Source organism: Papio anubis, chromosome 10 (genome assembly GCF_008728515.1).
Source record: "Papio anubis isolate 15944 chromosome 10, Panubis1.0, whole genome shotgun sequence".
Taxonomy (NCBI): Eukaryota; Metazoa; Chordata; class Mammalia; order Primates; family Cercopithecidae; genus Papio; species Papio anubis.
In genome coordinates, this window is record NC_044985.1 from 43,904,274 (window position 1) to 43,926,229 (window position 21,956).

The 21,956-nt window shown below is 41.1% G+C and overlaps 1 protein-coding gene across 4 annotated transcripts in view; it reads right to left on the reverse strand.

The window, feature by feature from the left end:
- Positions 1-21,956, reverse strand: part of ITGB6 (integrin subunit beta 6) — a 162,634-nt gene that overhangs the window by 135,981 nt on the left and 4,697 nt on the right. For 2 of the 4 annotated variants that reach the window (XM_031651303.1, XM_031651299.1), the window contains exon 2: positions 11,002-15,396. The gene's annotated coding sequence lies outside the window, so the exon portion shown is untranslated. Of the gene's footprint in view, positions 1-11,001; positions 16,296-21,956 lie in introns of those variants that run through there. The other 2 variants (XM_031651301.1, XM_031651300.1) reach the window with 2 other exon arrangements.

Here is a 21,956-nt window from a genome sequence, read left to right on the forward strand (position 1 = left end):
AAATACCTAGATTAGTGTTTTATTAAATAACAGGGTACTAGAACCTGGCTAAGTTGCCACATAAAACTAACATCACATCATTTGTCAAATGATGTTCATAGAAACAGCCACCACTACCATCACAACCATAGCAAAAACACCACCACCAAACAAATAATGAAATTCCAGAAAAACAGCTAGCCTAACATCTGTACCCCAGTTCCAGCTAGGTGCTGCCAGCACCAAGATACTTGAAACACATTCACTGCCCTCAAGGAGATAACTCTCTAGTGAGGGAGACAGTCCAGTAAACACAATTACACACCGATGGAATAAATACCATAACCAAGATGTGAATAAAACTTGCTCACTGTTGTTTAGAGTTTGGTAACCTTGAAGTAGTCAGAATGACCTTGGTAACCCGAGAGAGAGTCTGATGTCAGCCAGGCTAATATTACAACCTAGCTGCTCTGGGGAGAGAGTTTAAAATACCGTCTTTAAATAAATGGACTGTGAAACAGCCAAAGGGTCTTAATGCCAGCAAATGTCAAAACACCCAAGGCAATCTGGGTATTTGAGGAAAGACCTGTAAGGCTACCACTCTCCTTGTTGCTGCCTGCAGCTTCTCCTGAATTCCAATCAGACACGCTGGGCCCTGTCTGAAATCGTCTGGACAAATCCCCCAAGACATTGATGCCTGGGAGGGCAGGTTAATGATGCGGCTCCATCTGTCTTCTTACCTGTGGTAAATGAGGCCCAGGGCTAAATTCGGCAACGTTTCTATTTCTGGAAGGGTAGCCTTTCATCTTGTTTCCCTTCCCCCAGTAGTTGTGAGCAGACTGCAGGCATCTGTTGACTCCAACAGTTCTGATAGCTTTAATACGCTCATTTTCTTCTACTATCTTTCCAACAATATCCGTCATCAAATTAAAGATTGGGCTCTACATATTTAGTTGCAGATGCATTGCTAATAGCATGGTGGTGGTGGTGTTGGATTCCTCCCTTGTCTCCTACATAGAAACATTATGATCATGCAAACAAATACCAATGTCCCTGCATTCTTGTGCCAGTCCCTGTGGTCAAATCCGTTAACAACGCTCCAAAACTGGGCCTGCCGCTGACTCTTGTGGAAGCAGAGAAGTTGAGGACAGTAGAGAGTCTCATTGGCACAGAAAAAGCAGCAGGGATGTTAAGATGTCACATTAAGAGTCAGAATCTGACTGGTGAAAAAAGTATTCAAAGACCGCAACCTGCTGCCCAGGAAGAGGGAAGGCCTCCAATCTCCTAGTGGCTCTCTCCTGGGATTTGAATTGGGCACAGAGGAAGCCTCATTGTTTACTTTATACACTTCTACATTGCTTAACTTTGGTACAAAGAATATATATTACTTTGGTAATCTAAATATTGAAAACAATTTTTTTTAAAAGATAATTGATTACTTAATACAGTAACAACAATAACAGCAACAACACAAGAGGACCAACTGACCCTGAGAGGGAAATACTCTGGACTCCACCAAGCATACACCACGTGAGGACAGATTAGAGACAACTTCGATCTTCTATTTCTTGCTGAGGATTTTGAATGTAGTACCTATCCAGGACAGTCCATTTACAGCAATGTTGCCCACTTGCCCCCCCAACCCCAACCCCCAGATCTTTGTGCTAGGAAGTCCCGTGACCCCACCTAAATCTGATGGGTGGTAGGTGGCAATGGCCATCTGAGTGTTGATTTGCCAACCTAGATGGAGCTTAGGACTTAGGACGGACACGCAGTTTAATTATCATGCAGAGCTGCAGCTGGAGGTGGCTGGAGTGAGTTGACATCTGCTTTTGCAAAGCACAATTTCTGCAAAAAAATTAACCACCAGAACTCTTGATTCTCTCTAATTAATGAAGAGGAAGCCTGGAATCTTCAAAGTCCACGAATGTCATGCTGCCATTGTGTCAGGATTGATCTCCTTTGTTCTAGACCGAAGAGCATGCCTCTCCTGCCTCTCTTAATTCTTTATAAATTGAATTTTTCTATTACTGGTTGTGACAGCTAAGTAACATGACTTCAGAAATTCACCCGCAGTTCATGCTAGTATTAGAAGCTTGAATAATAATAATTTTTAAAAAGAACCATAATGGAACAAGCTTTCTGTCTCTGACCCAGAATTAATCATAGTGAAGAGACACCTACTGAAAGGAGGGTCGTTAATTAGCTCTAATGGCTCTTGCTGGGTGGAGTCTGAATGATTAGGAAGTCTGCAGACAGAAGGAAGGAGGAGATGCTTCCCCTTCCCCGTCTGTTTCCATGTGATGCCAGGGTGAGGCATGATAGGATTTGCTTCCAGGGGACAGGGAGTCGTGATGGAGGCCAGAGCAGTGCTCAGCTCAGTAAGGGATGCATTAGCCTGGCAGACCAACAACTCCGAACATTCTCCAGGAAAATCAGGGGAAGTGGGTGGTTGTTTTCAATACAAACGGCCTAACCCTGTGGTCTTATCTGAGCCTTTAATGAAACCCACCACACAGGAGCCAGAGTGGGATCCTATTAAGCCTTTTGTCAGATCATTTCACTCTGCTCCAAACATTCCAGTGGAACCCATCTCTTTAAAAGAGAGCAGATGTTGTTCATCAGCCTTGAAGGTCCTGCCTGTCTGGCCACTGTTTCCCCTATGACCTTATTTCCTAATCTTCACCTCAACTCACTCTGCTCCTGGCACATTGGCTTCCTTGATATTCCATCAATACTCCGAGCATGCACCCACCTCAGGGCCTTTGCAGTGGTGATTTTGTCTGTCTGTAGCACCGTTTTCCAGATTTCTACTTGCCTCACTTTTTTCTCTTCCTTTAAGACTTTGTTTACATATTATGTTCTTAATGAGATGACATTGATCACTCCATGTAAAATAGAAACCTCTCCCCCAGCACCTTCCTTCCTCTTTACCCTGCTATATTTTTCTCTTACCTCTTAACACACCTTATACTTTCCTTATTTATTATGTTTGTTGTTAAATCTTTGCCTCCTCTACCTTCCACTAGAGCATAAGCTCCACAAAAACAGGGACTCTTGTCTATTTTGTTCACTAATGTATCCTCAGCATCTAGAACTGTGCCAATTCAAGAAATACTGGTAGAGTGGAAGAATCAGTCCTTACACTTTGGAGTGCTCGCTGGTCTGTGCGAAGACTGCATGTGCCCGTCCAACATGACGCTCAAACATCTTATAAAGGCAGTTCCTTTTTTTTTCTCAAGTGCCTAGTGAGAGTATTATTGTTTCCTTTGATTGCCAAATGTTAATAATTAAAGCAAATAGGGTGATCAGAGTTAACTATTACTTGAGGTGTTTATTTCTTTTCCAGTGGCTTCCATTAGGAAAAACCTTATCTGAGACTGGGCAGAGGAAGGGTGCTTTTATGGGAGGGGTTGGTTTTGTCCCCAGGGTGTATGCTGTTTTTCTTTCAGTCTGCAGAGAGCGGGAGGTCTTTAGAGACATTGTGCAGTGGAAATCATGACAGTCAGAGGCCAGGGAGTTTCCCTGGTATAATTCAACAGTGACTCCACTGAGGGGGAAGCATTCTTAGGCACCCAATGAAAAGGCAAATATGCTGAGGAAAGAGGACCAGAGCCACAGGAGAGAGCTTTAGGGAGGGAGCTGCAGTAAAGCCTATAGCCCCTGCCATCTCTGTGGATTGTTTCCAAACAATAGGGCCATAGATCTCTGTATGAGATATTTTCTCATACAGAAGAGAGAATTGAAGAATGCCTTTTGAGTCTTGCTTGTGTCTATAACTTACTAAGAGTTTAGTAAATCTGGCAGAGGTTGCAGTGTAGACAGATCAGGCCTTCCAACCTTCCACGTTCTACTTGGCTTGTGCCTTACATCCAGTCCTTAGCTCAAAGGGTCTGACAAAACAGGAAAACATGTATGCGTTCAGTTAACAAGCCTGCTAATGCTGGGCTCGGTGCTGAGTCATGATGCAAAGGTTCTATCCCTGACTCTGCAGCTGCTGGTTGAGTTAACTTTGGCCATTCATCTCCCTGTCCCTGGTTTCTAATTCTATCTTCTTAAACTTTATAAAGTTTTTGTCTTTTTCTTTCTTTCTTTCTTTCTTTCTTTCTTTCTTTCTTTCTTTCTTTTTTTGTGGCATTCATTCCTCTGAATAACTGTTTCTTTGAAAAAACAAACAAACTTGCATTTTAGCTTCAAGGGTACATGTGCAGGTTTGTTATATAGATAAACTCATGTCACGGGGGTTTGCTGTACAGATTATTTCATCACACAGGTACTAAGCCTAGTGATCAATAGTTATTTTTTCTGATCCTCTCCCTCCTCCCAACCTCCAGCCAACTCTGTTTCTTAATGAAAGAAAGAAAGAAAGAAAGAAAGAAAGAAAGAAAGAAAGAAAGAAAGAAAAGAAAGGAAGGGTCCAGAGAGGTCAAAGTATTTGTCTAAGGCCATACTGTTATTAAGAGGTAGAACCAAGACCTACACTAACTCCGCAAATCCAGTTTCTGTCCACAGTGCCCTTGAGATCAGAATGATACCCACTCCATTTCCTTTAAAAGCTACAAATGAAACTGTTCTTATGAGTAAAAAGTACTAACCCAAATTGGATTATTACTAAAGTGATCTCCCAAATTTACAGGATGTTCAGAGGACAGAGATGAGAACCCGGGCTAAATCTTGTAGGGGTGAATGTATAAATGATTGTGTTTTTAAAATATTCTAAATTCAAATTCCAAGAATGACATTTAACGCATCCTTCCAAAGCCAAATTTGGCACAGTGCTCTGGTTCTAAATAGTAGCATTGACCTTCCCTCTTAGACTCATAACCTAAATTATTCTGAAGATTCTTCCTCCAGACTGCTCCCGACAACCCACCTGGAGCAGTCTCCAGGACACTCCTGCTGATTTACAACTGCAATCTTGCTAAAAGGAATGGAAAAGAGCCAGGATGAGTTTCTGCTAGACAGAATTACTGGCATGAAATACTAACATGGCTACAACTTGGCATATGAATGACTGACTGCACCACTGCCCCACCCCCCTTTTTTTATTTCACTGAAATTGGTTATTTGTTGGAAAATGGAGGGAGTCTTATTCCTCAACCTCAGCCCCTAAAGAGTGAAGGAAAAAGGCTGCTGACTGTGCTACTTAGGACGTGCTTGAACGTGGCTCCCAAAAGCCAGCCTTGAATCAGGAAGCCTTTTCTTGTTCAGTTTCCATGTCAGTGGTTTGTCTTTGATGAGCGTCTGTGACTGCTGTGTGCAGAGCCCTTCTGTTTTCTGCCTTTATAGAAAGAATAAAGACAACTAGGCAGGAGGCAAGCAGTAAGCTCCAGCTGTCTCTGGTTAAGATGCAATGATTAGCTGTAAATCATCCATTTGGCTTAGGCAAAATATGGTCTAAATGAAAAAGGGAATGCCTTTCCCTTGTATTTATTCTCTTCCAGAACCTTGACCCAAGCTGTCAATTAGTCAATCAAATATTTATTGGCACTTCTCACTCCTGATTTTGCACAAAGTGCAGGATGCTGCAAGAAGTAAAACATTACAAGTTATTCAAGACTTAGCTTGGAAAATAGGGCAAGTATTTGTTCGTCAAGAGTGGAAAACTCACATAACTGTAGGGATCAGGTGGGCAACATGAATGAATGAATGAAGCTGTTTCATAACAGCATTTTAAGGTGCATTGTTTTCACGCATTTTTCTTGTATATTTAAGACACAGGAATATTCTTTTCTCTACAAAATCGGAGCCTTGTTGGTCTATCTGTAGTTTTCACATTTTGGTGAGAAAAAAAAATCCTCCTCAATTTTTCTATACAATAGGGTTAGTGCCAAGACAAATGGCAAGCAAAACCTGGTTTCAGTGTTAAGAGACAATTGAAAGTGGACAAGAAAGTGATGGGAACTGTATCCAGTTAGAGAGTTTATAGGTTATTGGAAGGGAGCAGCTGCTTGTTAAGTGCCATTTCCTTTGTTGCTGAGTGAGGATGGGGGCTTAGAAATAGATCTTCAAATTCTTCTAAAACATCCTATTTCCCCAAGCTTGCCATGGGGTATGTTGCCATTTCTTTCCTTTAGATATCTTTAGGTTTCCCTTGTCCTTCCATTTCTCTGAAGTGGATGGGAGGCTCCTCAGTGAGGGCTGGGGTGTTCTGTTTATTTGTTTTTATTTGTTTTGCTCACAGGGCTAGTCTGAGCTCGTTGCACACAGCTGCTAGGCAGAGCTTACTCCATGTCATCATCAGGCTCACCAGGGCAGAGAGGGTACCCACCCTATGGTCTGGTCAAATTCATGCAGAGTAATGCACCAACGCATGAGTATCAATTTACTAAAGAAAGCAGAGGAATCCTGCAAATGACACCCAGGCCTCATATAGAGAACCTTGAAAAGGCCTCTGTGGTAGATTACAAAATGACCACAAAGGCCTTTCTTTCTTTTATTCTTGCCTCTTTCTACCCCTCCCATGAAGAAATCAATTTCTCACGTTGACTTTTATACATTGATCTTGTATATTGTGATCTTATTAAGCTCAGTTATTAGTTCTAATATGTTGTTATAGATTCACTAGGATTTTTGATGTAGACAGTCATGTCATCTACAAATAAAGACATTCTTACTTTAAAAAAGTGTTTTTCTCCACTCCATTTTAGGTGTGACTATGTGGCTTGTTTTGACAATTGGGATATTAGTAAACACAGTACAAGCAGAGACTTGAACAACGCTTGCACACTGAGGCTGGCTGACTCCTGCTGCTCCAGATCCATGGGATCACCATGTACATAAGCTCAAACTAAGGCCACTTAGCGGAGAAATGGGGCCCACAGTCTAGCAGACAGCCTGTTACCCCCCATATGTGTGTCAGGCTTCTCTTAGACCAACCATCTGGCCCAAAGGAGACCTACAGAAGAACTGCCCAGCTAAGCCCAGCCCAAACTGCCAGCCTACAGAGTTCTGAACTAATAACACGCTATGCTGGTCAATCCAATGGAAGGCCAGATTCTGTTCACTGCTGTATCAATTTGTTCCATGCTCAGATAACGAAGATGACATGGCTACATAAGAAAAGTGCTTGTGAAATCACAGAAACTCTGTGCAAGGGTACTATACCAGTTCCCTCCTCCTACATCTCAAGGTCAACCTTATCACTGTTTGGATGCCTGTGATTTTAAAAAAGAAAAGGAGAGAGGAGTGCAGGTGGTGAAAATTACTAATCAGGAAAAGCAAAAGTAGGAACTGTGCTGGTTATTGATCTTGAAGTCAAATTTACCAGGTTAATTCTACATCCAAGTTGGGAATTGCATAGGTGAGTGGAGAGTACATGTATTAAATAGAGAAGAGATAGCCTAGAGGCATAGTATATGTATGAGCCATGAATGGTGTCTGTCTCAATTTTAACAGCCTCTTTGCTCCCTAAGTCTTCAAAAATTGGACTGTTCACATGGGGCAGCAAGCCAGCCCCAGCACATCCTTGCTCTTGCCTCTTTTCCTCCAATCTAATTCCCTGGTCCCCAAGAATTTTCTAGTTCATCTTTTGGCAGAAACATCAGTTTTCCTCAAGTGCAGATATCGTGCCTTAGACTACAACCCAACTTGGAACCTGGTAAGTCAAGTTCTACTTAGTGAAAGACATAAGTAAAGGTAGGAATTGGATTCAAATATATTTTCTTGAATGCAACTAGCTGATTTGCTTATGAGGTTTAAATTTTTGTTAACTTAATATAACAATATTTACTTACAGATTTAATTTAGGTATGGCTATTGATATTGGGAACACAAAAATCAACATTAAATCCCTTCATTAAGAACCTCACAGCCTAATAGGAGGGTTCAAAGTGTGTGTGTGCGTGTGTGTGTGTGTAGAGAGAGAGAGAGAGAGAGAGAGAGAGAGATACAAAAACTAAGAGTGCATAATGGCCCAGGGAGCACCATAGATGAAGGAACTAACCATACGTATGTAAATAAGTTGTGTGAGGAGTCAGGGAAAACACCATCAGAGAGTGATGCTCAACTGAATTCTTGAAGAAAGGGAGAAGATTCCACTAGACAGATCTGAAGACATGAAAAAGCACTATGGGTTTGGGGAACAATAAATACTTAGTTCGGCCAAAGCATAGGGTATTTTCATGTGAGGAGGGAAAGATAGTATGGAGGGAATAATGAGAGATGAGGCTGGAAAAGTGGGCAGGAGTTTCTGGATCTCAAATAATCTTGAATAGCAAGTTTCTAGATCTCAAATAATCTTGAATAGCAGTCGAGGTGCTGTAGGTGTTTGTGTTCTCCAAAGTTCTTGTGTTGGAAAGTTGATCACCATTGTAGCAGTACTAAGAGGTGGGACCTTTTAGAAGGGATCAGGCCATGAGGGCTCTACCCTCATGAATGGATTAACACCATTATCATGGGAGGGGTTCGTTATAAAAGGATAAGTTGAGCTCCCTTTTGCCTCTCTCTTACCCTGTCTTGTTCTTCTACCTTCCATCATGGGATGATGCAGCAAGAAGGCCCTCACAAGATGCTGGCCCCTGATCTTGCATTTCCCAGCCTCCAGAACTGTAAGCTGACAAGTTTCTGTTCATTACAAATAACTCAGTCTGTGGTATTCTGTTATAGAAGCACAAAACAGACTAAGATGGTAGGGGATTCAAAATTTATCTTATATATGATAGGGAACCAGTGAAAAATTTTAAACAGAAGAGAAATGCATTCTGATTTGTTGTTTTGAAAGATAACCAACGGTAGTATGTTGGTGAATTGGAGGGAGGGAGAGTGCTTGGAAAGTTAGCGTAGCAGTCTAGGCAAATGTGGATGAACTATAATGCCAGTGGACATAAAAGAGGAAAGGATGAACGGCAGATCCAAGTGAAGGAGGAGGATAAACAAGCCTGAGGTTTCCTGCTCAGGCACTTGGTAGACGTAACCTGATGTAGCAGAGCTGTATGTATGGGTGAACTTTGTGTTATTAAACAAAATAATCATTTTAATATTACAATTTGACATATCTATCAACCTCCTATGGGGCTCCCCAAAGAGGTAGGATATTGCAAAGGAGAGAAACAGTTAGGGCATAGAGTAGATAATGGTTCAGAATGGCTAAGTACAAAGCTGAATGCCAGTAGCGTGAAGGACAGTCAAGGGCCTTCTTTCAAGAACTCCAACCTAAAATAGCAATCTGGGCTGGCCTGCCTGGATTGACAGGCCCATGCACTGTGACCAGGTTGGGCTGCCATGCCTGTGAGCAGGCTGGATGGATCCCCAGATGACCTTGGCCTGTAGTTAGCTCTTATAACTACATCTTGGGTGTGGCTGATTTCCAAAGTAGCAGCAATGGCAGCTGACAGCTTTGGGAGTGTTTATTCTCTGTAAAGAAAAAGTGCCCATAAGAAATACACCTCCCAAGTGGTTGTTCCTCCTGGTTTGACTAAGAGATTCTGTGGCTGAGAATATGCCTATAGTTTTTGTAAAACCATTAAAGAATTGATCGCTTTTTTCTTGAGTCAAAATGCCTTGAATCTCTTAGGTAATTTAGAAGATCAGTGTAAGTTCTACTCCTGGGGAATATGTCAAAGAAATGACTGCTTGCATGCTTTAGTTCATTAGAGTATCTTTTCCCCTTCTGCATATCACAATAAAAGTAAATTCCAATACAAGGATTCAAAGGCAGAGAAGGAACCTAACCCTAACAATCAGATTAGAAATAAATGCCCCCTTTGAGGATCTGAAGTTGGAATACAATATTCCACTCTCTGATTAAAAATTCTTGCTGTCACCTACAACTCACAAGGCCAAAACATCTGGTGCTAAGTTTGCTTTAGTGTATGGTAACTGGGGAAAACATTGAGAGATTGCAGTAATAGGATTTTGTGTGTTTGTAAATTGAGCTTTAGCTATTGTACTTCATCCAGGGAACACTAGAGGGAGCAAGTCAGATAGAGGAAAAAGATTACAATGGGAATGAATGGGGAATGAAGAAAGGAGAACTCTAAAGAGGAAGGCGTTTTTGCATATCACTGAGGCACAAAATTTTCCTTAGGCAGACACCAATACTTGTATTATGACCAAATGACTTTATATTCAAAACCCTGTATTAAAAAACTTTCTTTCTGAGCCTGTTCAGAATCTAAAAAAATAGGAGAAGAAAACTATTACTCTCTGATCAGATTCTGTCCATTTTAGGTATTTTACGAGCCAATACAATATAGCTCTACCTGTGATTTTTTTTAATTTTAGAGGGTACATTATTTGGATGAATAGCCTTCCACAGATATTGGATTTTGTTCTTTACAGTGCTAGTGGTCATACTTCCGAAAGTTCTCATGGTGAATAGTAATGATACCAGGTATTTTCAGACACTTGTAAGAATAAAATATGCTCTTCATAGATAACCTGAATTGGAAGCCCTTTTCTCTCCATTTTCTCCATAATTCTCATGTATTAGTTCTACACTAAAACACCATTTTACAATCCAGAGATACTGAAGTTAACTGGTCCGATGTCATGCATATGTCAATGCAAATATGAACTGATATTTATTTTCCTGTTTTAAATTTCCAGTTCCTCATTTCCTTTGTGCCTCTTGAAGATGCCAAAAAGTTAGTGAAGACGAGTCTCATCACTGATTTTTTAAAAAAAAACTTTAACAATTAATTAGTACAATCAGAAACAAATATCTTAAAATCTTAACGAGAGACTGTTCAACTGGTTATTAAAATATTTTACTGAATAATGAACTAAGGCTTTTATGAAATACTGTTCTTAAACCATAGCAGATTTTTAAAATGCAGCTGTTAAAAACATGTGTGAGTCCAAATGTAAGAAAAATCACAATAAAGCATGCTAAGTTAATAAGGATCCGCTCTTTTACAAACGTTGGGGTAGGCTCACCTGGACGTTCATGTCAGGAGAGCAGAAATGACATTACAAACTCCCTAAGGCAGCGTCTGTTGGAAGCGATAGGTGACACTGACAAGAAACACTCAGTTCTGAAATTTGGGTTTGCATTTGTTAGCCATGCATTATCCTACTTACCTCTCAGGGTAGAACCTTTAATTTCAGAAAGTGCTGGCATGCATTACTGCACCCGTTATCAAAAGTCTTTGGCAGAAACGCCATTTATCCTTGTTGTGGTAATGAACAGATTTAAAACATTCTGGTGTCACCATCCCTGAAAAAGCACATTCATTTGAATATTTCTTCCACCGGCATAATGAAATATTTCATGAAGGCACATGGGTGTAGAATACTATGGAGAGATATTGCTGGTGAATGACAGAACGTCTGGTTGATTTACATGAAACCCCAAGTGCTCATATGAGAATAGGTTAGGTTTAGATTGACGAGCAAATGTGTAACCAGACTTCTGGCTGACAAATGGCAGAACTATGCCAGTACATTAGCTTCTCTGGAGAGAGACCAAAAGTGAAACCGGAGGATCAAGTTCACTCCATAAAGGACATTCAAACCTAGTGGATGGCAGTGTGGCTGGGATATTAAGCACTTATAGATATTAATACCCCAAAATAGTACTGAGTTTACAGTTGAGCTGGCCAACTGCAGGCCAGTGGTCAAACTCTTATAAAGCATTGCCGTATGCTACGTGTGTGTATTGACATTCCTTCAGGAGGATCCTGGTGTTTTCGAGATAAGTCTATTTTATTGGCAGCTTTGGTCACTAACTCTAAAAATGGATTGTTTGGGTAAACTAGAAACTGAAAATAACAACTGATGAGATTAGCGTAAAACATGGTGCCAAGCATTTAATGGTCCAGATTGAATTAGATTTATTTTGGTGCAGCACAGCCGTGAACAGAAACATCCACACAGGCTTTGTCGAGAAGGATGAAGAATTTGGACCCATACTCTCCTAAGACTGAAAGTTCAGGACTTTGGGTATGCCTCCAAGGAAGTAATGTGATAGTAATAATAGATACTCCTCAAGTTCCCATGGTGTGCCAGGCCCCCTGCTTGGCACTTAGTGTACATTATTTTATTCGATTCTCACCACCACACTGCGGATAGGAGTCACGATGTTTGCTTTATAAATGACCTGGAGGTTGACTTATCCAAGGCCATACAAGTAAGTGACCAAGTCGGGATTTGAACTCCAGTCTGACTTGAAAGCTCTTTCCATCATGTTACAATTCTTCCCAAATGTCTGATAAACAGTACTGGTTCAGGTTTGCAGCTTGCAAGCCTTTTGGTATTTGTGGAGCATTGAGGCAAGAAAAACAGAGAGAGCCAAGAGTCCTGGGTTTGAATCCTGGCTTTACCATTTACTCACTGTGTGATCTTGGAAAAATATCTAACCTTTCTGGGCTGTATCCTCATCTATAAAAATGTGTGTATGTGTTGTGTGGTGGGTAATAGAAGATTTATAAGCTACCTTTCATTTATAACTTTTGATGATTTTGTGAGCTTTCATGGGGCTTTTAATTTCCTGTAATTGAGGTGCATGTTTGGTCTTTTGCTCTTTAAATAACTCAGCTGTGAGGAGACACTTCCATTTGAAATTCAAGAACTGACTTAATTTCTGCCATAGAGACATTATTTCTCCCCTCTGTAAAATTCATTTCTCTAAGTGGGTTGTCTCAATACAAACTACCTTTTATTTTCTTGGTGTACTGACTGTGGTGCTCTGCTCATAAGTGCACCATAACGAGGGTTGTAGGACATGCTAGGAATACAAAATGGTATATCATAATATTATCACAAAGGAATATCACTAAAGTTGGCTTTCATATGAAGGCAATAAATATTACTTCTTGTGGGTTAGAAGACCAAATATGCATGGAGTTGCCTATTTTGGATGCTTTGGTTTATTTCTATAAATTAATGAAATTTTATTTATCACATGTCCCTCCTTATGTATAATTCTGTACAATATGCTGACACCTCTGCAAATGGCTGTCTGTGCTTACAGCGTACTACCCATTGCTAGTTTGGCCTGCACCCATTCCTCCTGTTGATGGAAATGTATACATTGGCTCTCCTGTCATGAACATTCATCACCCACTGCTCTGCATTCTTGAAGATCAAATGACATGGGCCATGCTGTATGTGGGGAGCAATGTTTCAGAATTCCTTTGATGTTGCTCCTTGTGACGACGGCTAAATCCAAGCTTTTGCCATTTGACCAAATGCCAAATGTGTTAGCCTGAATCTCTATGATCCTATAGATAGCTGGATGGAAAAATAAGATACAACCACTGCAAAAACCTATTTTCCAGGGCTAATTAAGGTAAAGTTTTGATTAATTGAAAAGTTAGCTGAGCAGCGTGTTCTTGCTAATTAGGAGCTAACGTATAACACTTTAAAAAATTCATTTAATATATACTTTATGCCATCTATGTAGATAGTATTAAGTATTCAAAGAGGGGAAATGTTCCTATATTCTTTGTATCCAAAGCACTTTCTGATTTTCTTCTAAAAATTACTTCTGAAAAATTTTTTCTACTTGTTCTAGTCCTTTTTAAGGCTTTTTTGTTGTTTCTGTTACTAAGATGTGATCATGCAGAATATGTATTTTGAATTAATTTTTATTCATTTAACATTACAAGAATTTAACTCAAGTATTCTGTTAAGTGTATATGACAGTGTGCTTAAACATTCCCTTATTTGCTTAAAATTTGGATTGTTTCCACTTGTTTTCCATGATAAAAATACTATGAAGAAAAGCTTTACATATAGAGGTAAAGACAAATTTTCATATGTGGAATTATTGGATCAAAGAGGGCACTTTTAAATGGTCAATATTATCAATATATTAATTGCAATTGCTTTCCAAAGGAGTAGTACCATTTTATACTCCTTCTCTCATTGTGTGACCGTAAGTTTCTCCTTACTATCTTCATCAGCACTGGATTTTTGTTTGTTACATTTTTTTGCATATGCAACAGGCAAAGTTCTTTAGAAAAAAAAAAAGGTAACACTATCTATTGAATTCACACAATAATCTTATGAAGTCAACAGTTTACAGATGAATAGATACTGAGATGATTAATTGACTTGCCCAAGTTCATTTAACTATTATTAGAGCTGGACTTTGATCTTGCTTCTTCTGAATCCGGCCCTGTTGTGTGTTTCCACTCTACCACAGCTGCCCGCTAAGTAACAGGAAGGGTAGAGGCTAATAAGCCCTTCAAGATAAGCTTGAAGAAGCTCAGTGGTTAGTGTGTATCAAGGTAGAATAGATGAGCAGGACTGGAGAGTAAAATGTCCAAATGACTGTTTCTTAAAAACCAAACATTTCCTCAAAAAGAGTGAATAATTTTGATTAATTTATACATGCTGTTTTACTCATCTATATGCACATTAAAAAGGTTTAAAAAGAAAAAAAAAGTATGTTATTTAATGGTGGCTAGGTGTTGGAATATTTTAACTAAATTCAGATATACATGAGTAACTCCAGTTGGAAGTTGTTCATGCATATCTGAAGGCAGAATGTGGCCTTTTGACTTTAGCCTATTAAACACAAGAAAATTCATAGTTAAAATTCCACCCTCAGCTTCCCAGCCAAGATGGGAATGGCCCCAGCCATAAAACATGATGGACAAGGCTGCCACCAGTCCCAATAATCTGTTGGCATTATAGAGTAGGGTAGGCAAACCACAGTAAATCAAGGCCTCGCCTTCATTTTTCAAAAAGCCAAATGGATTAAAAGTGTGTGCATCACCCTTCACAGTGAGAAGGCAGACAGGTTTTGCAACAAGCTGGAGGATGGTGTGTGGAGTAAATAACAATGCCTCTTGGTCGGAGGCTGTTTGATTGTTCCAGGTGTCCATTTGGAGGGTCATCTTGAGAAAGGGACTTGGGACTATGTGCTTTCTTATTCTTTGCAGGGATGAAAAAGAGGAAAACCCAGTTTGGAGGTCCTAGTCTGTAAAATGGCAGGATCTGCCAGCCTTGGCACCACAGAGTGTGGTTTTGGGCAGAGCGGTTTGTGCTTCCATTTATCTGGAGTTTCCTGGTGTGTAGAAGCCCCACCCCTGAGCACAGCAGGAGGTTAGGGATGGGCTCACCTCCTTAGATTATGAAACCCCATTGTCTAATCAGACCATTCCATAATGGATGTTAAAAACAAACAAAAACAAAACAAAACAACAAACCACCAGTATTTTTTTTTTCAAAGAGATGATTGTGACCATGGATGGCTGAAATAATGTCTTGTTAAAATGACTCAATTCCTTTTAGATAATTGCAAAGGCGGCTGGTTTCTTCAGGCATTCAGATGAGCTCCTCTAGAAGCTTTTTGCAGGGCAACGAAACTGCTTTGGTGCCTCCTTCAGGGCTGAGACCATGATTTAGATTCACCCTGCCTTAAAGGAGAAAAGTTGGAAGCAGCAGGAGGCATCTGTAGAGAAGTAGTGAAGTGAACGTCTCTCTAGGTCCCTTGTTTTGTAATCAGATTTTAATCAGTGAGGAATCCTGAAAAAATAACAGAAAGCAGTTTGGAAGCAGCTTTCACTACAAAACTGTATAGTCATATCTCCAAGCCACCAAAGTATTTTCACAGCCATTTGCCTGAAAGGTCAGGCAGTAAATAAGCATATTGTCCACAGCACCGCCTGGAACCGGAGTCTCGTTTTGCTGGAGGCATTAGGGGAAAGGCAAGAAAGCTCAGCTCCAGGGGTACTGCCCCCTAGTCTAGTCTAAATGGCTCTTCTCTCTGACGTGACTGGAGTGTTCTCTGTCACCTGTAAACACTGCCTGCAGTGATAACATTCATTCCCCAGGCTCAGGCCCCCTGTGACAGTCAGGAATGCGCGAAGTGGCCAGAGTGGGACAAGATGGCTGCCCTGCCCAGCCCACCGCTGGCCGGATGTGGAGCTGGGAGGAGCTGACCCTCATTTTGTCCCATGTTGTCTTTGGAAGACTTTCGTTTGGGTTTTGACTGGGTGGTCCCTTAGGCCTCCGAGTACATTCCAAATATTTCCAAAACGTTCTGAGAAATGGTTCAACTAAATGAACATACTCTCCTGACTAATGTGGGAAGCTGCGTGGCGCTGGCAGTTCCTCCTTCACATCCCCCACTTTCGTTGACACACATTGAATGTGTCAATCTGAAGTTCTAAGATTCTGGGTACAGATTTTTTTTATTTTACAGCCCCTTATGGTGTAATGCTCAGTGGTTTCCAGGCATTTTGGATGGCTCACTGGATTCAGAAAAGGTTTTTAAGCAGATACTCCCAATACTTGTTATTTGTAAATTATATATATGTTATATGTACTATTGAACTAACATAGTAATTAAAAACAGACAAAGAGAAAATGTTAACGAATGAAGCAAAGAGTTTGGGGCGGTGGCTCACGCCTGTAATCCCAGCATTTTGGGAGGTCGAGGCGGGTGGATCACTTGAGGTCAGGAGTTGGAGACCAGCCTGTCCAACATGGTGAAACTTCATCTCTACTAAAAACACAAAAATTAGCTGGGTGTGGTGGGGCAGGCCTGTAATCCCAGCTACTTGGGAGGCTGAGGCAGGAGAATTGCTTGAACCTGGGAGGCGGAGGTTGTAGTGAGCCAAGATCACACCACTGCACTCCAGCCTGGGTGGCACATCAAGACTCTGTCTCAAAAAACAAAAAATGAAAAAGAATGAGGAACAGATGAAATAATATTATTTTCTTGATGGTACAAAACCCTTTTTGCTTTCTGCTTTCCTATTAAGGTTGTATATTCTTTTTATATTTATATGTAACTGAACTGAATATGCTTCATTTGAAAAGTTTGGTATAACACTTTGTGACACAATTCAGAAGTCTGCTTCTAAGATCAGTCTATTTTGATACCTGGCTTTAGTGATTCTCATGGCTAAAACAATACTACAGAGATAATGCAAGAAGGGCATTATTGGCTGTAATTGCTAAGTTAGACTCACTTTTTCACCCACATCCACCAGCTATGCAAAGGGTCTGTTGAAAGTTTACCAATACATTTTCATCTGCCTTGGGTCAATCAATAGTTCTTATATTCTAATCAAAGTGCTTCCCATTGACCAAACCCAGAGAAAGTCAGAAGGCAAAGAAGTCTGATTGATGCACCATTTTTACATAGATATGTAGAGACAGAGACAGATAAAGATATATTCAGTGTTCTCTAAAATTGTACATTTGAAAGATTTTTAAATAATTTAGAAAAACCCCACTTCTCAGTTTTTTTACACTTTATTTTTATTGAGGTAAAATAGACATTTAAAATTTACCATCTTTACCATTTTTAAGTGTACAGTTCAGTGGTAATAAACACATTTATATTCTTGTTTTCCCTCTCATCTCTCCCTCTTTCCTGTCTTTCCTGGTCTCTAGCAATCATCCACTTTTTTAGCTCCCACATGAGTGAGAACATGTGCTATTTGTCTGTCTGTGCTTGGCTTATTTCACTTAACATAATGGCCTCCAGTTCCATCCATGTTGCTGCAAATGACAGAATTTTATTCTTTTTTATGGCTGAATAATATTCCATTATATATATATGCCGAATTTTCTTTATCCATTCATCTATTGATGGACCCTTAAGTTGAACCCGTATCTTGGCTATTGTGAATAGGGCTGCAATAAACATGGGAGTGGAGATATTCTTTTAATATATTGATTTCCACCCTTTTTTTTTGGACATAAAGATATGTCCAAAGCTCTCTGAAATTGTACATTTAAAAGGTTTTTTGTTTGTTTGTATAAGAGATGATATTGCTGTGTCACCAGACTGGAGTGCAGTGATACGATCATAGTTCATTGCAGCCTCGACCACCTGGGCTCAAGCAATTCTGCCACTTCAGCCTCCCAAGTAGCTGTGACTACAGGCAAGCACCACCATGTTCAGCTAAATTAAAAATTTTTTATAGAGTCTGGGTCTCACTTTATTGCCCAGGCTGGTCTTGAACTCCTGGACTCAAGTGATTTTCCCACCTTGGCCTCCCAAAATGCTAGGATTACAGATGTGAGCTAATGTGCCCAGCCTGCATTTAAAATATTTTAAAATAATGTAGAAAAATTCCATTTCTCAGTTTTCAGCACATGCACATATCAGAATTTTTAATAATGGTAATACTGTTTTCAGAACCAACACTTCTCAGTGGTGGAAACAATTCTAAATATTCACCTTCAAAGTGTCCTCTCCATAGCATACTTTTTTTTTTTTTTTTTTTTTTTTGTGTCAAAGCAGTCAGTTTCTCATTCATTGGTTACAATTCAGTACCTTTATTTTTGCAGAGCTGTTAGGTTGCATATTCCAGCAGCTTCTTGCCACCATGGAAATCTTAGAAAATACTTTTTACACAGTAATGTGACAGAAGGGGGCTCACCTGATAAGCCATTTTGGTTTATTTCTACTAGGTAGGATTACCTTTTAGGAATAGCTCAGGCAAATAGTGAGGGGAACAAGTGGATCCATCTAAGTTCCTGCAAGTAATACCCGGTACACTGGAGTGGGGTAACTGAAGAAGAGTTGAATAAAGGCAGTTACAAAGGCATGTGCACAGTTCAGAGGAACCAGCAGTGGTAGGGAAGCAGTAGCAGGGACCCTTCCTGCTTTCTCCTAAGCCTGAAGGGGTAAGGAGAGGATGCCATGATCCAAGCCCAAGGAGAGAACTGGAGCTCTAGGAGTGGGGGCATGGACTGCAGCTGTGACTTTGGTAGAGGGATTGTATTAGTTTGTTCAGGTACCATAACAGACTAGCACAGATGTGGTAACTTAAGCAACAGAGATCTATGTTCTTACAAGTCCAAGATACAGGTGCTGGCAGGGTTGGTTTCTTCTAAGGCCTCTCTCCTTTCAGTCTTCACATGATCTTCCCTCTGTGCCCACACCTGTGTCCAAATTTCCTCTTTTTATAAGGCCACTGGTCATATTAGATTAGGGTCCCACCTAATGATCTCATTTTAATTTAATTACCTCCTTTAAGGTCCCATCTTTAAACAGAGTTACATTATGAAGTACTGGGGGTTAGGAATTGAACATATTAATTTGGGGGGACTTAATTCAGCCCATGACATGGACACTGCCAACCTGTGGCCCACAGGGAGGAAGCATTAATCAATCTTTGCTCCAGCCCGCCTGGCAGCCTACTGGTCTGCCAGCATCTCTCATTGGCCAAACCAGATGGAAGTCAGAGGCAAGTAAGCTTGTTTAACGCCACCCTTGAAGGTCAGTCTCTTGAGATACAGACAGCAGAAAAGAGTAATCTGCAGGAACAGAGAGTTTCCAGCTCACAAAGTCACTGAGCTGAACTTAGAACACAGAGATTTCATGACAGGCTTATGAATGATTTCATGTAGAAAAGGGAAAGAAAGAGCCAGGGTGTTTGGTTTTGTGGATCGCACAAGAGATGCTAATTTCAGGGAACTGCTGTTACTAGGCTCAGCATTGCAGTGACAATTGGAATCTCTTGTATGGTGCTAGTCCTTGTGAGAATGAGAAAACCGTATCCCCTATGGGCAGACAAATGAGAAAACATTGCCTTCTGCTGGACCAAGCAGTCTTTCTGGTACACAGCTTTTCGTGAGCAACCTGTTCACCCTACTCAGCCAAACACGCACTGTACGACCCTGTCAGCGCCCCTTACCATGGGCTCAGCTGGATGGCCCACACCCTGCCAGTCTTCTCTTTCCAGCCCCCAGCAGGAACAACTTGAGGACAAATTTTGATGTTGTGCTTGCTATAGTCTGCAAACTGCCAGCCTCCTAGTTCCACATGGAAAAAAAAATCATTAAGCCATGAAAACATTCACATCTATCACTGGCTGTTTTATTAAATCATTCAAGCCCCTTGTGCTGGCAGTTTCTGGCTGATCTGAACTTAAATATTTGGTGGATCTTCCACCTAAAGGGAGTAATTAATGTTAATTTAGATCATTGTTCCTTGTTAGCACTTCTGGGAACCCCATTTTGAGAGTTTAGAATTATTAGCAAAAATGAATATAAGCATTGGCTACAAGCATTGAATTTTTTTCAACCATCGAACAGACTGCAGCTTGCAGTGAGAAAGCTACACACTGCACAACTATGGGGGTGCCATTCACATAGTCATTGTACATTTGTATGGGCTTTCTGACAATTTTCTAGCAGATGGCAGTAAAGACTTCTAAGAATAGTATGCCTCCTTCATCCCCAATTGATCTAAAGTTGCAGTTTGAGTAAGTGGCAGGTTAGGTATCCATGTGTGTGAGGCACTAGGAGTGGGGCTGGGGGAAAGGAAAGGACCCAGTGAAGACAAAGGTGTGATACCCATTTCTCAGTACAGTGGAGGAGGGAGACATATGGGCACCTCCTTATGAAGCCTCAGCTTCAGAATAATACCCAGATGCACTCCTTCCATCTGCCCCACCGTCTCTGGTTCTGTGATGAGGTGTGAATGAGGAGAACATTCCACCACCCCACTCAGGCAGTGGCAACATTGGGCTATTAAAGCTATTCTTCAGGCTTGAAGGGCCAAGACTCTGAGAGACCCATGATAGCCACTACCAGGTCAGGATAGGGAGAGTCGCAGAGACACAGGGGACTGGGGTGGATGGTGAGCACATGGCAGGCCCTGGAGCAGCATGGTTGGTTCCCCAGTTGCCACAGCTGTCTTTTGAAGCCACTGGAACAACACTCAGTGCACCAGAGCCCCTGTAACCACGAACTGCATCCTTGTTTAGCCAAACCTAGTTTCCTCTTTTTAGGAGAAAGGAGGGGAACTCTTTTGCAGTATCCACAAAGCCAGTACAACTACACATGGGAAGCCACTTATATCCCTGCTACCCTAAGCCTAGCTCCCTGCTGCCCATGAGGACTAGCCCCCTCTCAGCTGCATTCCTCAGGCTCTCTGCTGGTCTTTGCCAATACTCATCCTCTAACCCATGGGCTCTTCCTACTGTTTTTTTTTATGACAGATGCAGCAAAGAGGTCATTATATAAGGATTCTTTTACTTGAGAATAGGATTCTGACCCTCCATGCATGAAGAGCTTGTGGCAGATACTAGATTGCAGTAAGATGAGGTGGAATGGAAGGTGGGCACATGGAGACAAATGGAGTTGGCAGCACCGATCAATGGTGCAGAGGGCCAATTGGAGGATGAAACAGATGAGATGAATTAGATTGGGGAATTCACACTTCCCCATGACCACAGAAGGTTGAAGCTCTTTTCATTCTCAAAAACTCAAAAGCATTTATTTTAGAAATTTAAGAATTAACTCATGGTTAATGAGATGGTTCAACTGGTGAGGATGAGTCCCTGTGCTCTGTGAAGTGCTTTTCTTGGGAGGCACTTGAAAAATACCTGGGAAGATCCAGAGGCTGCTGCATTTGAGTTTCTGTGGAAAGCTGGATTTGTGGCCTCAAAGATAGTAACTCACTGCTGACATCGTAGAAACATTGCTGTTTCCTTAATTTAATACATGCCAAAGTTGGTGGCTGAGAGATTGTATCTTACAAGCCTATTACCAGCCGATTTACTAGGCCTTCAGGGAACAGCTTTGGAAAGGGGATGTTAATCAATCGTTCATTTTATCTTCTTTTTCTCCTACACTTTTTACTTTCTCTTACTTATATTATTTTCTCACTTATCTTTTTTTTTTTTTTTTTTTTTTTTTGAGGCAGAGTCTTCACTCTGTCGCCCAGGCTGGAGTGCAGTGGCGCGATCTCGGCTCACTGCAAGCTCCACCTCCCGGGTCCGCGCCATTCTCCTGCTTCAGCCTCCCAAGTAGCTGGGACTACAGGCGCCCGCCACCGCGCCCGGCTAATTTTTTGTGTTTTTTAGTAGAGACGGGGTTTCACCGTGTTAGCCAGGATGGTCTCGATCTCCTGACCTCGTGATCCGCCTGCCTTGGCCTCCCAAAGTGCAGGGATTACAGGCGTGAGCCACCGCGCCCGGCCTCACTTATCTTACTAAGTCTTTCTTTTCTACTTCCTTTCCCTCCTTTATGTCACCCTCTCATTACTTCTCTTTATATATTTTTTAGGATTTTCCACTTCCACACCCTTCCTGCCCTTCAACTGTTTCAAACTTTTA